We start from the raw sequence: 16,558 nt of genomic DNA on the forward strand, positions 1-16,558 counted from the left end.
GACCATCGTCCTCACTTTCTATTCCTGCATCAAGATCTATGTAAAGATGACATTATCATATTTACATAGGCAAACAAGTGAGTAATCTATTTTCCTAGAGACAAAGACTAAAAAGACTAGTTTGAACAAGTAAGATTAAAAACTAAAATATATAATAATGAATGAGTTGTGAATGCAGCGTAATACAGATTAGTTTGCGTTTTATGATAATCTTTCATAAGACCTCTTGTCATGAGCTCTCAGCCTACTTATGTCCGTTATATCCTTCACACTTTAGAGATTTACTTGTTTGGTGCTAGCAACTATACTGCCCCAACTTAGTTATATATTAGGCCGGTTGGACGGTTATATACCCCCATCCACTGAGATACTGACAGTTCCTTGCGGCAATCCACCCAGCTTGTTCTTAAGGTGGCTATGTTATCAGCCCATTTTATTAGACACATTATGCAACAGTTGTATTGCAAAATTATATTAATAAGACAAAATAAGAATTCCTATAACAATAAAACAAAGCTAGTACTCAGTAAGTATATCCATACTTACTCTCCTTAGTGTAGTATTCTGCTCTACTTCTGCATATAAATATAAACATATAAACAATACTTAGTTCATTCTCCAATAATATCATTGTTTAAAGACCCTCATCTTTTTATATTTATTTATTATCCGTCACTTCATCTTTACATACTCATTTTATTATATTAAAATGTGAACTAAAATTTAAATGACAATAAAAGAAATGACTGAGTGTAAATACTGTAAAGTAAATAATATATAGATAATATTATAAGTCCTTAATTGATTTTGTCCACTAACTCATTATTATTAATTCCCTTGTATCTATTACTTTATTTTACATTATACGCTTATTGGGTCTTTAAACAATTAAATGAGAACAAGTGATACAAGCAATAAATCATGATATTTATTGTAAGACCTGAGAAAATAGTTAAGCTTAATACTAGTAACCTCATAGTAATTTGAATTAATTAGGAGAATAAATAATACATGGAATAATTTAGAATAATAAATATAATAATAATAATATTTGTGAGATAATAATATAATTCAATATTATTTAATGATGATATACTTATGTAATATAAGTTTTAGTGATAAATAGTTTAACTAATAATGATGTTAGTGTGACAATTGATTTATATATAAAATAAGTTAATGGTATTAGAAGAATAAAGTACAATAATAAGTTATAGTGTGGTAAATGATTAATGGTAATGATAAGTTGTTGTTAGAATAAATAAAAGTAGTGTGGGGAATTAAAGAGAACAAAATAGATATAATTAATATGAGGTGGAGTAATATAGCAATTTATAAAAGATGGGGCTTTAAAATAAAAAGGAGATCTAACTAATGCCACATGTCTGGCTGCCATTGGCTATGTGGGATATCCCTTATCCCCTTATCCCATTTCTTTTTCCCCTCTCCCAAAAACCCACGTGCAGCAGCCCCCCCATCCTTTCTTTCTTTTCTTTCTCTTTTCTCTTTCCCTTCTTCTCACGTACACACACCACACCGAGAGGGAGAGATTATGAGATTGAGAGAGGAAGATTTGCAAACCGAATGAGAGAGAGAATGAGACCGAATGGGAGAGACAGCTGCTGTTGTCCGAAGTAGAAGAAAGAAGAAGAAAGAGAAAGAAGAAGAAGAAGAAAGTGAGGAACGAAAATGGGATTTCCGACCATGGATTATTGTTGGGTAAATCTCTAAGCTTTCTCTTCTGATTTTCTTGTTACCCATGGGATTAGAAGCTAGAAATTGTGTAGATTTGTTGGGCTTTGATTTTGGTCCGAAAATTAGGGTTCTTGAATGGAATTTTGTTATATAGTTGAATCTTTAGTTTCTCTTTAAGGTTTTGTTTTACCCATTGAATTACAAGCTTGAAATCATAATAATTTGAGAAATTTCTAATTAGGTCCGAAAATTGGGGAATTTTAATTAGAAGCCTAATTCCTAAAATTAGCTTGGGGCTTTTATGTGTTATAGAATTGATGAGAATCAACAAGCACCATTAAAGAATCCATTGGATGTTCCAGTTGGGCCTATTAATAGAGCAAGATGCAAGAAATCAAAGAAGCACTTAATGGGCTGATTCAAGAGATTTGGGCTGATTCTAAAATGGGGCATTCCAAGCTTGGCCCAAAGGGAGATGAAGGCGTAATAAATTTGATCCAAGCTATTCATGGAGCAGATTGCACAAAATTTCCTTAGCAATGGCATGGATTAATGGTTGATTATGGCTGATCGACTATCCAATTACATACCAATTAATTGGATGATTGACTTGCCAAATTACATGCCAATTAGTTGGTTGATTGACTTACCTATTTCAAGACCTTCCTTAAGCGTGATTTAATTGCCAATCTCAGTCTATTTTTGGCATGGAGGAGCTGCAAATTTCAGACCAAATCAACCTTAATTTTAGGCTTTTATTAGTTAGTCCTTTTTTACTTTATTTACTTTCCAATGTTGGAACCAATTTAATTTCCTTTCCATAGCAAGTAGGTAGTCATATTTTCAGCCATGCTTATAAATAGCATGCACTCATTGTAATGGAGATCATCAATGAAAAATACAAAAAGTGAGCTTTGCTTCTTCTATTAGTTCTTCAAAGAACTTGTGAACTTATCAAGGATTCTTCCTTGTGGCGTTCAAACCTATACCTTCGGTTTGCGTTTCGTTTATAAACGTTGGGTCGAAGGTTGTTACTTTTTATACCTTTGGTTCGCGTTTCATTTATAAACGTTGGGTCGGGGTTTTCTATCTAAACATCTGATTTTAGCTTTCTTGGGTTAATTTCCAATATTTTTTGTTGGGTCTCAAAGCGTGTCGATTGAGGTTCGCATCATTTGGTATCAGAGCACAGGTTCTAAAATCAGGTTTCCTATCCTTTTTTTTTTTATCTTTTGTTTATTGTTATCATCCTATCTTGTTCCGTTTGTGTTCCTTATATCTTGTTGTTGTGCGCGTCGTACACCAAGTTCAAAAAAAAAAAAAAAAAAAAAAAAAAGGAGACGTCAAAAAGAAAAAAAAAAAAAAAACAAAAAACAAAAAATTGTCCTCTTCCTTTTGATGTAGCTGATGATTCGAGGACGAATCCTTTGAAGAGAAGGGGAATGATGAGAATCAACAAGCACCATTAAAGAATCCATTGGATGTTCCAGTTGGGCCTATTAATAGAGCAAGATGCAAGAAATCAAAGAAGCACTTAATGGGCTGATTCAAGAGATTTGGGCTGATTCTAAAATGGGGCATTCCAAGCTTGGCCCAAAGGGAGATGAAGGCGTAATAAATTTGATCCAAGCTATTCATGGAGCAGATTGCACAAAATTTCCTTAGCAATGGCATGGATTAATGGTTGATTATGGCTGATCGACTATCCAATTACATACCAATTAATTGGATGATTGACTTGCCAAATTACATGCCAATTAGTTGGTTGATTGACTTACCTATTTCAAGACCTTCCTTAAGCGTGATTTAATTGCCAATCTCAGTCTATTTTTGGCATGGAGGAGCTGCAAATTTCAGACCAAATCAACCTTAATTTTAGGCTTTTATTAGTTAGTCCTTTTTTACTTTATTTACTTTCCAATGTTGGAACCAATTTAATTTCCTTTCCATAGCAAGTAGGTAGTCATATTTTCAGCCATGCTTATAAATAGCATGCACTCATTGTAATGGAGATCATCAATGAAAAATACAAAAAGTGAGCTTTGCTTCTTCTATTAGTTCTTCAAAGAACTTGTGAACTTATCAAGGATTCTTCCTTGTGGCGTTCAAACCTATACCTTCGGTTTGCGTTTCGTTTATAAACGTTGGGTCGAAGGTTGTTACTTTTTATACCTTTGGTTCGCGTTTCATTTATAAACGTTGGGTCGGGGTTTTCTATCTAAACATCTGATTTTAGCTTTCTTGGGTTAATTTCCAATATTTTTTGTTGGGTCTCAAAGCGTGTCGATTGAGGTTCGCATCAAGAATGCTATGCATTATACAAGTTCCGGGTTATGGAATTAATGGGTTAAAACTCTAATTTTACCTATTGGTAAAGTAGGAACATAAACCCTAATTTTACATAGTATGAATTAAATTGGGGCTTTTGGTATGTGAACACTAGGAATGTTGTTTGAATGGGTTAATTACATTTAAAGTGTTAATTAACCCTAGGCTTTCATGGGTTTAATAGAAATTGATGAATATGGGTTTAGGTTCTAATGTCATGTTAGAATCATGGTAATTATCGTAAGTGTTTATGAGTATTATAAATTGGGGTAAACGACAATGAGAATGGATATATACATGTTATATATGATAAGGGAGTAAATGAGTATTTAATGTAATGAGTAGTAAATAGATAAGTAGATGGGTATAATGGTAAACATGTTGATAAACATAGAGCATGATAAGGTTATGTAATAAAATGATTTAAGATGAGATGATTGTATATTATTGGTTGTCCAAATATAACCTTAAGGCATTAGAGTATTATATGTATAAATTGGTTATGTTGTAAAAATGCATAACTAGACTTTGGATTCACTTAGTATTGCAATTAAATATATATGTACAATAAAAGTGACATAAGAGCGTTATTGAAATTGGATTAACTTAATATGCATTTAGATTATATAAGTACCAAATATACTTTCATATCATGAATTAATAAAGTAATAAATTGCTAATGTAAAGATGGAATTCATTAAGTGTGTATTTAGTAATCAAGTTAATACATGGTGTAAGAATATGGTAACCTTGGGTGTTTTAATGTAAAGCAATTAATTAGAATAAGGCCTTAGTTGTGTTGGCTTATTTGGAGGGTCTTTGGTGCTTAGTTAATGTCTAGGAGAGTAAGCGATGTAGTAAGAGATGCTTGTGAGGTGCAAGTATCTTGGTGAAGTTTGTATTGTTAGAGCCTATAATAGAGTTTAACTATGTGTTTATCATGTAAATATATAGGTACTCGCAAGTGGGTCAAAGTTGTTAAGAGAACCCAAGCAGATTAAGGTAAGTATTTTACTTACTGGGCAAAAAGGGTGCTATTTTTAAAGTATAAAAGATGTTTTAGTTGAACAATTGATGTATGATGTTTGAAATACTATGACTATTGATGATGTTCTATGAGATGTGTTGGTTGAATGTTTGATGAAATGTTTCAATGAGCTTTATGGGTTTGCAAGATAATGGGATGATTATGTTGTTATGTGCATTGGTTGGTTTACATGGTTTATGACATGATTCTATGATTTTATGATATAAGTTATGATAGCACATGAGTTCCATGATTCATTGACATAAGCATGAACATTGCATAAGCATTGATATGAAAACGGGGTTCAACTCCGGTAGCGATGACAAGTCTCCTACCGTAGAGTTGGCCTCACAATGGAACCAGCACAAGATGATGAGCATGAGCATAAGCATGCATAGTATATGATTGTATGATGATGATGATTGATTTTGTATGATTTTTATACTAGACGTATCAATATGCATATATGATTGGTATGAGATGGAACATATATGTATATTGTTATAGCTAGACATTGCATGATGACTTCCCTATGTTTTATTGTTAAGCTAATTAAATTTTAAGTATGTTTTCAAATGATGACTCTTTTAGATAGCCCAGTGAGTTCTATACTGCTGAGCGTCTCTATTTAACGGAGACGGCGGGCTCATGAAATCCGCCTGCATCACGGGTGGTGGTGATTTCCATGGTGGAGACGATGTTGTGGATGCAGGTACAGAGATGGTAGATGAGGATCCTGTTGCCATGTATTTGGGCCATGATGTTTGAGGCCTAGATGCGTTGGGAGTTAATTTTGTTGGACTATTTATTAGTCCTCTTTGTTAGAGCATTTATGTATATGCTTAGATGTTGGTATTTTGTATATGGCTCGTGTCGCATGAGACATTTTGTTTAGCCATTCTTTGGTATGTAAAACATTATTCACATAGATGTATGGTCAGCTCAAATGTGTTAAGTTATGTCTATGTTATTTATATTCCGCTACAAATATATAAACTCTGATTAATCATGGATGATGCATATAGCTCAGTGAGACTTATGATATTGTCAATCAGGTTAATACATGGGTTCGTGGCATACTGCAGTATCGCCATGCCACTGTGACAATCCGCTTTGTTGTGGATTATTGGTTTTTAAAAGCAAAAATTTTAATCATGCTTTTATCAAGCGGGTCATCACATTTATACAAGAAACACTTACCCAATAATCCTTAGAAGTAAAAGTCCACCAAATTTTCTCTAGGTAGCTAGTTTAGAAAAACACTTGAACACTACAAGAAAGATCTAGGCTATATGGTATTTGACAAGAACTAAGAAATAAAATGAAAGGAGGAGCAAACAATTTTACTTGTTCTAAGATTGTAAATAAAAAGCTTAAGTGAAAGTGACTTTAGCTTTGACTCTATTTATAAGAGAATGAATGGTTAGGATTTATTTTTATACATTTGATCTAAGGGTTGAGATGTATTTAACCAAAAGAATGAACATAGTCCATATTTCATGCTCTATACCAAATAGTATTTTCGTCCAAAATGAGGGCAGTGTATCCCGATCCATTTTTCAATGTCCAAACATACTCCGATTGACATGAAATTTTGAGAGTAGATAGAGGACTCCAAGACAAACATTTTATTTTTTTGGTTTGACTTCATCCAAGTTCGTTTGTGTCTATTTTTGGCATGTGCAAAGTTTCCGATTCAACTTAGGCTTTAATTATTTGCATTCCCACTTAGCCACTTGCTTTATTAAATTATTATAATCATGATATTTCCTATAACCCTCATTACTAGAAGCTTTAATCTTTCAACAAAAGTGGCTAGCCTTGGTATCTTTCTTTAGCAGTTTTAATCTCATTTAGACAGTATGAAAATTAAAACACTGCTTCTTAGGCTAAAAACTAAAAAGCTTCAAATTAATATATGACTTCACTAAACCCCAATATAAATAATTTATTTGCTAAATTGGGTTTGATTATGCCCATAAACATATTAGTGAAGCTAAATTTTTAGAATTGAAGTAATATACATAAGAGGTCAAAAATCAATGTAATATACCTTTAACACTAAATACTAATTTAATATCATTAATCCACATATCATCGTTCTAATTTATCGATTATATTTTTAAACTATTTAATATTATTTAAATAAGAGTTTTAAAATCTAGGTCGTTACATAGATTGTGAGATAATATGATCATATAATTTAAGTATGAATGTATGACTGTTAGATTGTGAGGAATTTAGGACTTAGAGTTTCAGCATTATCATTAAATTAAAATTAAATGATTAATAATTAAGTAACTAATGTGTTTCTTATAATTTAAATATTATAATCATAATTTGCAGTAAGTAAAAACTTAACAATTTTTACTTCTCACAAATTGTTACGTAAACAATTTCTCATATTACATTATGAGGAATTCGGGGGCTATTTTCGACAAAGAAACTATCCCCGATCATAAACCTTCCCTCCTACTCTTGCAAGTTAGGCACCAAAGGCTTTGATTTGTCACCCAAGACAACGCCGGAGTTGCTCCCCGGAATCACTCAATCCCAGTAAAGAAATTATCGATTTTAACATCCTGTGGTCTCCCTATGAACCTCAATACAAGAAATGAAATTATTGACTGTCTAAGGCTCGTTTGTTTCGAGATATAAAATATTTTCGACATTTTACGGTGTTTATGCACCAAAAAAATCCCTCACATTTTTCCCCTTCACACTCATGCTCAATCCGACATCTCCTTTTTTTCTTCCCTCACGCAGCTCTTGCTCTTCTTCCCTCAAGCAGCTCTTCCCTCACACAGCCACTCTAACTTTGAGAGAATCTCGTCTCTCGGCTGTGACATCTCAGATCTCCCCTCTCTTCAACTTCTCCATCATTCATCTTTCGGCTTCCTACATCTCAGGTACTTTCGCCTTTCTTTAGATATGTGTTTTTTTGGTGGTTTGAATCTGTGGAAAAAAAAAAAAAAAAAAAAAACTAGCATGATACATAAATTTGATATTTTTGGAGATTTTGAGTTGTGGTTCCTCTGCTTAGTGGAATTGGGGGCTGATTTTGTTGGGTATAAGAATTGTTGTTGTTGAGATTGTATATGCATGGTATTGATGTTCTCAGCATTGTTGTTGTCTATACCTGCATTTGTTGCCTTCTTTAATTTCTATGGGGATTGGACCTATTGCGTGGGTGAGGAAGCTTGTCGTTGGCATTGGTTTGCTCTGATTGGAGATATTCATGGAAGTGGTCTTCCTTAGTTCCTATCTAGCCTTCAATGGATTGCCAAAAATCAGCTTCCCGATGGTTCATGGAGCGACAGTGATATATATATATATATATATATATATATATATATATATATATATATATATATATATTTTGTTTTTGTTTTTTTTTTTGTTTTTTGTTATGAGTCCCCTATCTAAATAGTTATTGGGCTTTGATTGTGCTTTTGGATTTCAGGCTCAAATTTATTTTGGAGTTTTATAGTGGGCATGCTGCACTATTGAATATGTATGCCCACATCAACGGCTTTTGGCTCTGGTTGTAATGTTTTTTTTGTCTTGGCTATGAGGGATGGTTTAACAACGGGTGAAAGACTGATGCAGTGGGGATTTAATGGAGTAGTAATGTGCTTGTATTGTAGGAGTTACATTGAAGGGAGGAATCACTTGTTTTTTGCTTGTGATTTTGGTAAAGGGATTAGGAGGGAGGTTATGAAGAAGTTTTTAATCGATGATTCTCCTACTACTATGGAAGATATTCTGAAATGGGGATAAAAGAATGGAAAGGTAGAAGTTATAGAAAGATGAAAGTTGTTTTATGCAAAATGTACTGGGATTAGGGATGTTAAGAGAGCAAGCCGATTGCGAGCGAATTCGGGCTCGGCTCGCATAAGCTCGGCTCGTGCTCGACTCAAACATTAAATGAAGTGTTTCATGAACACGAATCCTGGCTCGAATATTAAATGAAGCAAGCTTGGTTCGACTCGGCTAACTCGTGAGCAAGCTTGTATAAGGCTCGTTTTGTTTATTAGGCTCGACTCGTATTTTTTTTAATAAGTAACAAATAACAATATATAGTAAACATTACTCAATAACAAATATATTATATACCTTTGTTTTTTGTTATTTAATACATATATGTACCTCCGGCCATTGCTTTGCTCAAACAGCTTGAAGAACAGTTCCACAACAACAAAACTAAAATTATTATTGAGAGGTTTTTCTGACCTATGCCTACCAGTGAGTGCCAATTGATGGAATACACATGCCTTATTTATAAATAGGTCAGGGGACCCTCAATTAGAGCTATTACCTTAATTATTCATCCCATGAAGGAATAAAAATCAAATCAATACAGCTAATTGATTCCACAAAAATAAAATCATTAATGAAATCAAGTACTTGTTCCACAAGAATTAAATCAGTGATTTAATTCAGAATATTTGATTTACACAATAAGCTTTAATTGGAATAAATTATTGAACACCGTAATTTTATAATTACAATAATATATATGACATAAGGGACATACTTTAAATGTAATTTCTTACACATATATGTATACATACACATATATATACACATATGTATATGTACGTATACATATGTATATATATATATATATATATATATATATATATAAACACATATGCAGAAATAACAAAAAGCAAAGGTATATAATATATTTGTTATTATTGAGTAATGTTTACTATATATTGTTATTTGTTACTTATTAAAAAATATACGAGCCGAGCCTAATAAACAAGACGAGCCTTATATGAGCTGTTCACGAGTTTAGCCGAGGCTCGCGAGCACGAGCCGAGCTTATCCGAGCCGAGCCCGAGTTCGCTCGCGAGCGGCTTGCTCTCTTAACACCCCTAATCCCAGTACATTTTGCATAAAACAACTTTTTATCTTTCTACAGTTCTACCTTTCCATTCTTTTATCCCCATTTAAGATTATCTTCCATAGCAGTAGGAGAATTATCGATTAAAAACTTCTTCATAACCTCCCTCTTAATCCTTTTACCAAAACCACAAGCAAAAAACAAGTAATTCCTCCCCTCAATGCAACTCCTACAATACAAGCACATTACGACTCCATAAATCCCCACTGCATCAGTCTTTCACTCGTTGTTAAACCATCCCTCATAGCCAAGACAAAAAAAAAAAAAAACATTACAACCAGAGCCAAAAGCCGTTGATATGGTCATATATATTCAATAGTACAGCATGCCCACTATAAAACTACAAAATAAATTTGCCCCTGAAATCCAAAAGTACAATCAGAGCCCAATAACTATTTAGATAGGGGAATCATAACAAAAACAAAAAAAATATCATTGTCGCTCCATGAACCATCAGGAAGCTGATTTTTGGCAATCCATTGAAGGCTTGATAGGAACTGAGGAAGACCACTTCCATGAATATCTCCAATCAGAGCAACCCAATGCCAATGACAATCTTCCTCACCCACGCAATAGGCCCAATCCCCATAGAAATTAAAGAAGGTAACAAATGCAGGTATAGACGGCAACAATGGTGAGAACATCAATACCATGCATATACAATCTCAACAACAACAATTCTTATACCCAACAAAATCAGCCCCAATTCCACTAAGCAGAGGAACCACAACTCAAAATCTCCAAAAATATCAAATTTATGTATCAAGCTAGTTTTTTTTTTTTTTTTCATCAAAACAGATTATTCAAACCACCAAAAAACACATATCTAAAGAAAGGAGAAAGTACCTGAGATGTAGAAGCCGAAAGATGAATGATGGAGAAGTTGAAGAGAGGGGAGATCTGAGATGTAGCAGCGAGAGAGACGAGATTCTCTCAAAGTTAGAGTGGCTGTGTGAGGGAAGAGCTGCTTGAGGGAAGAAGAGCAAGAGCTGTGTGAGGGAAGAGAAAAAGGAGATGTCGGGTTGAGCGTGAGAGTGAAGGGGAAAAATGTAAGAGATTTTTTTGGTGCGTAAACACCGTAAAATGTCGAAAATATTTTATATCTCGAAACAAACGAGCCTTAGACAGTCAATAATTTCATTTCTTATATTGAGGTTCATAAGGAAGACCAAAGGACGTTAAAACCGATAATTTCTTTATCGGGATTGAGTGATTCCGGGGAGCAACTCCGGTGTTGTCTTGAGTTACAAATCAAAACCCGTGGTGCCTAGCTCGCTGAAGTAAGAGGGAGGGTTTATGATCGGGGATAGTTTCTTTGACGAAAATAGCCCCCCGAATTCCTCATAATGTAGTATGAGGAATTGTTTACGTAACAATTTGTGGGAAGTAAAAATTGTTAAGTTTTTATTTACTGCAAATTATGATTATAATATTTAAATTATAAGAAACACATGAGTTACTTAATTATTAATCATTTAATTTTAATTTAGTGGTAATGCCGAAACTCTAAGTCCTAAATTCCTCACAATCTAATAGTCATACATTCATACTTAAATTATATGATCATATTATCTCACAATCTATATTAATACTATCTTAGATCTAAGATCATGTATATATATATATATATATATATATATATATATATACACATATGTGTATATATGTACACACACACACACACACACACATATATATGTGTGTGTGTGTGTGTGTTTATATAATATATACATATATATAATATATAAACACTTATGTATAAATAACAAAAAACAAAAGTACATAATATATTTGTTATTATTGAGTAATGTTTACTATATATTGTTATTTGTTATTTATTAAAAAATATACGAGCCGAGCCAAATAAACAAGACGAGCCTTATACGAGCTTGCTCATGAGTTTTGCCGAGTTGAGCCGAGCTTACTTCGTTTAATATTCGAGCCAGGATTTGTGTTTACGAAACAGTTCATTTAATGTTTGAGTCGAGCACGAGTCGGGCTTATGCGAGCCAAGCCCGAGTTCTCTCGCAATCGGCTTGCTCTCTTAACACCCCTAGATATAACAGTAGGGCTAGCAAAACGAGTAGACACGATTATGACTCGTTAAGACCCGCAACCCAATTACCCTATACATGAACACGACCTGTTTAGCTAAACGAGTTAGCGGGTTTGACACGATTATAACATAAAAAATATCTGGGTAACCAGACACGACCCGCTTAATCCGTTTAAAATAACCGGGTCATATCGGGTAGACACGACTACCCGACACGATTAGCAATTTTCAACTCTATGTTTAGGCATCTTTTAACCCCAATTAGTTTTTTCTGTTCTCTTTCTCTGACTTAATTGTCTCCTTTTTGTTTGGTTTGTGCAGAAAATTTACTTGTATTTCAGGGAGAATAAGTGAGATGATTTTGGGGTTGTGATCCAATTGGATGGAGTTGTTCAATATCGCTGCTTCTCAGGAGGGTGGCTTAGTATAACCTTCATTCCCTTATTACATTGTTTCTTTGTGATGATTTGTATGAGTTGATTCAAAGATTAGTAATGCTAAAGAGATACTAGGAGTTTAAAGTTTTTCACATATCTAGTCTGTTTGCTTGTACGCCTCTTCAGCATAAGTTTTAAAAAGAAAACCAATAGATGGAACCTTCCAAGAGCTGAGAAACAGAACTAGGTAAAACTCTTTCAAAGGTTAGACATACCACCATACCGGAGACAGAGAGTGCAGAGAGAGAGAGGGCGCGCTGAGTCGAGCTGACGGAGAAAGAGGCAAAAGAGGCGCAGTGCAGAGATTTAGAGATGAGAGAGAGAGAGAGAGAGAGCCGAAGAGAGTCACCGGCTTTTGGGGGGGGGGGGCTGCGATAGAGTTTGAATAGAAATTTAAGTTAGGGATTTAGGTTTTTTCTTTTTTATTTTTTTTAAATGGTCTGGTGGGCACCCGATTCCAGGCATTTTTTTGAAATGCCTGACCCGCCATACACGAATTTAGTCATGTCTTAATCGGATAGACTCGATTAAGACTCAAACCCAATATCTGTTAACTTCGTGTCGTGTTCGTGTTGGGTTCACGGGTTGTGTCAAAATTACCAGCCCTATATAACTGTCCCTTTTTTTAAGAAAAATGTCTCTATTAAGAAATATTAATTAACAATTATAAAAGTTGTACAACAATAAATGCATAGAGAATTATATAATATTCAGTACTAAAACCTAATGTAGGATCCTCTCCAGTCCATTTGTCCAAATGGACTGGAGAGGTCTACAGTTGATGACCAGGATGGCCTTAGGAGAAATCTAGGGCCATAAATGGGACAAGTGTCTCATTAAAAATAAAAAAAAAATATTAAAATATTATTTACGATTTAAAAAAATAAAATAAAAAATTAATAAAAAATAAAGGGTGGCTGGCCATCTCATCTTGGCCATAGGGGGTGCCCGACCACTCCATTCTAGTTCAACCCACCCCCAAGGGCCAAAAAAAAAAATAATAATAAATAATGGTTTGACCCTTGGGAGTGGCTCGGTCCTGGCCAGCCATTAGGCGGTGTCTTGCACCACCCCCAGCTAAAATGGGGTAGTCGGCCACCCCTATGGCCAAGATGGTGTGGCCAGCCACCCCTTTTTTTTAATTAATTTTAATTTAAAAAAAACTATTCGTAAATAATATTTTAATATTTGTATTTTTAGTAGGACACTTGTCCTATTTATGGCCCTAGATTTCTCCTATGGCCATCCTGGCCGTCAACTGGAGACGTCTCTAGTCCATTTGGATTGGAGAGAGGATCCTATTTCAAAGAATATTGCTACAACACAATATTTTTGCCCTTCCTTCTCTGAGAAGGCCCGCTAGATAATTAATGGGGCTTTCTAAATTTAGAATCTTTCTTGCCCTTAGTTCGAGGTTGCCTAATCTTTAAATCCAGCATCACCACCAGCATCAACGCCGACCCCTCAACGGCACCCGGGGGGATTGTAGCCATATTTTCCCACTGTGTCACCCCTCCCATGTCCTTCGAAAACGCCAAATGCGTCTTATTGTGTTTTACTTTTGCCCTCAGCCACTCAACAACCACTTCTGCGGTTTGGTCAGACCATTTTCCATAGCTATGTCGTCAGAGTTGCAGACCCCAAAGACACACTACATGCTTTATCAGCCCAAGACCAACCAAATCTGACCCCTGCGATCAAGGAGACGAAGCAGAAACCATCGCACGTGTTAGAATATTATATTTCCGCAATATTATATTCTCGTAATAGTCTCATTATATTACGAAAATATTTGATACCGTATTGTAAATATGCTGATTTTATATGATTTTGTAATTATTGTATTTCCTTTCTTTTAAGGCCTCATTCAACTATAAATAGGTCATTCTATTGTACAATTGAATACACATCAGAATTACAAATTTCTTCTTTACAATTATCTTTATGTTGTCTTTTTCTACATGGTATCAGAACCACCATTTTCTTGGTGCCTCTTTTAAGCCTCCGTTCCCCGTCCATACAATTTTTTTGTTTTTTTTTTTCGTTTGAGCGTTCTTTTTGGTGGTTCTTTTTGTTTCAACAGTACACCAAACGCTTGTTGCTGTTGTTTTTTTGTATGTGAAGGACGTTGTAGAGGTCTTGTTGTTCAAAATCGGAATATTTGTGTAAAACGAAGTCCGCCACGCGTCGCCACAACCTAGAACGCGCCGCCATGCGTCGGACACTCTGTCTGAGCATGAAAATCAGGCGCCCCACTCACACCAGGCGCCATACGCGCCAGGTCTACTGTCTTGCGCCGCATAGGATCCCTGCCCGGTGGTCTGTATTACTTGTTGTGTAATGTGTCACATTGGATCATTGCTCGTGGGTGCACCATACCTGCTGTGCGCCCGCCACACCAGATCGCTCACTGAGGCTGTACCTACACCTTCGCCACACCGGATTACTGCCCTCAAGTTTATTTATTTAATATGTTATATTTTTTTTTTTAAAAAAAAATCTACTAATCTTGATAATATTGTCTGTCCCATTGACAATATTTTAGATGGTTCCAATTATATGTTGTGGGCTCAAAATATGGAAGCTTTTTTTTAGAGGGAGAAGATTATGGCGTTATGTTTGTGGAGAAACTGTTGCACCCACACAAAAAGATGGTGAGTCAGCCGACAAATTTGCCAGTCGATTTGAAGATTGGGATAGTGCAAATTATAAGATTATTTATTGGTTTATCAATACTTTAGTTCCTTCCATCCATAGTTTGCTCCCCGAGCTTGGGAATGCAAAGGCTGCCTAGGAGTTTTTGGCAAAGTGATACAATTGTACTTATAATGCCTCACTAGAGTTTCAGATTGAAACTAAACTCTAGCAGACACGTCAGAAGCTAGGTCAGTCTATTGCTGATTTTTATTCTCAAACTAATAGTTTTTTGGAGCAATTGTTCGCTGCAGATCCTCAACTGAAGCATCCTGAATATGTGGAAATATTTACAAAGTCTCGGGATCGTCGGAAGTTTATGCATTTCATGATGGCTCTTCGGGCGAATTTTGAACCCACTCGAGCTTCTCTCTTACACCACAATCCTCTTCCCACATTGGAAGCTGCTGTAACAGAACTTATTTCTGAAGAGACTCGACGGTCCACTATGCACTTGCAATCTCCAGATATGGTTGTTGCTGCTACACCTTAGAGTGTTCCTAGATTTCTTCTTAGACAATCCACACCACAGTCTTCCTCCATGAAGATGGAAAATGGGGGGGCAAACGAACTTGAATCACTTCGTGTCACAAGCCGATATGATTGCCTAGAAGTTCTGCACAAGCTCCTAAAATTTCGAGCGAAAAAATTTCACTTCGCATCCGACCATTTTGTTCGGCCTAGGGTTTCGGTCCTGGTTGTGAAAAAATGAAACGTCTCGAAAATTTACGACGGTGCTCTGTGCATCGTGGCGATCATGTCGGCGGGTCTCGAAGTGTAATTCGAGTCGTTTCGGCCGGGATCGGGGCACTTGTTATTTTCACAAAAAGTTATCGTTCGTTAAAGAAAATGGGGGGGCAAACGAACTCGAATCACTTCGTGTCACCTACCGATATCATTGCCTAGAAGTTCTGCACAAGCTCGTAAAATTTCGAGCGAAAAAATTTCACTTCGCATCCGACCATTTTGTTCGGCCTAGGGTTTCGGTCCAGGTTGTGAAAAAATGAAACGTCCCGAAAATTTACGAGGGTGCTCTGTGCATCGTGGCGATCATGTCGGCGGGTCTCGAAGTGTAATTCGAGTCGTTTCGGCCGGGATCGGGGCACTTGTTATTTTCACAAAAAGTTATCGTTCGTTAAAGAAAATGGGGGGGCAAACGAACTCGAATCACTTCGTGTCACCTACCGATATCATTGCCTAGAAGTTCTGCACAAGCTCGTAAAATTTCGAGCGAAAAAATTTCACTTCGCATCCGACCATTTTGTTCGGCCTAGGGTTTCGGTCCAGGTTGTGAAAAAATGAAACGTCCCGAAAATTTACGAGGGTGCTCTGTGCATCGTGGCGATCATGTCGGCGGGTCTCGAAGTGTAATTCGAGTCGTTTTGGCCGGGTTCGGGGCACTTGTCATT

The 16,558-nt window shown here is 35.6% G+C and overlaps 1 long non-coding RNA gene across 1 annotated transcript; it reads left to right on the forward strand.

Moving 5' to 3' along the window:
• The first annotated feature begins 1,541 nt into the window (after positions 1 to 1,541).
• LOC132186063 (uncharacterized) lies at positions 1,542 to 6,015 on the forward strand. The gene is made up of 3 exons (XR_009440700.2): positions 1,542 to 1,719; positions 4,978 to 5,025; positions 5,642 to 6,015. It is a non-coding gene; the product is annotated as an uncharacterized LOC132186063 (long non-coding RNA).
• The last annotated feature ends 10,543 nt before the right edge of the window (positions 6,016 to 16,558 follow it).

This window comes from Corylus avellana, chromosome 6 (assembly GCF_965113065.1).
Source record: "Corylus avellana chromosome 6, dhCorAvel1.hap1.2, whole genome shotgun sequence".
Taxonomy (NCBI): domain Eukaryota; kingdom Viridiplantae; phylum Streptophyta; class Magnoliopsida; order Fagales; family Betulaceae; genus Corylus; species Corylus avellana.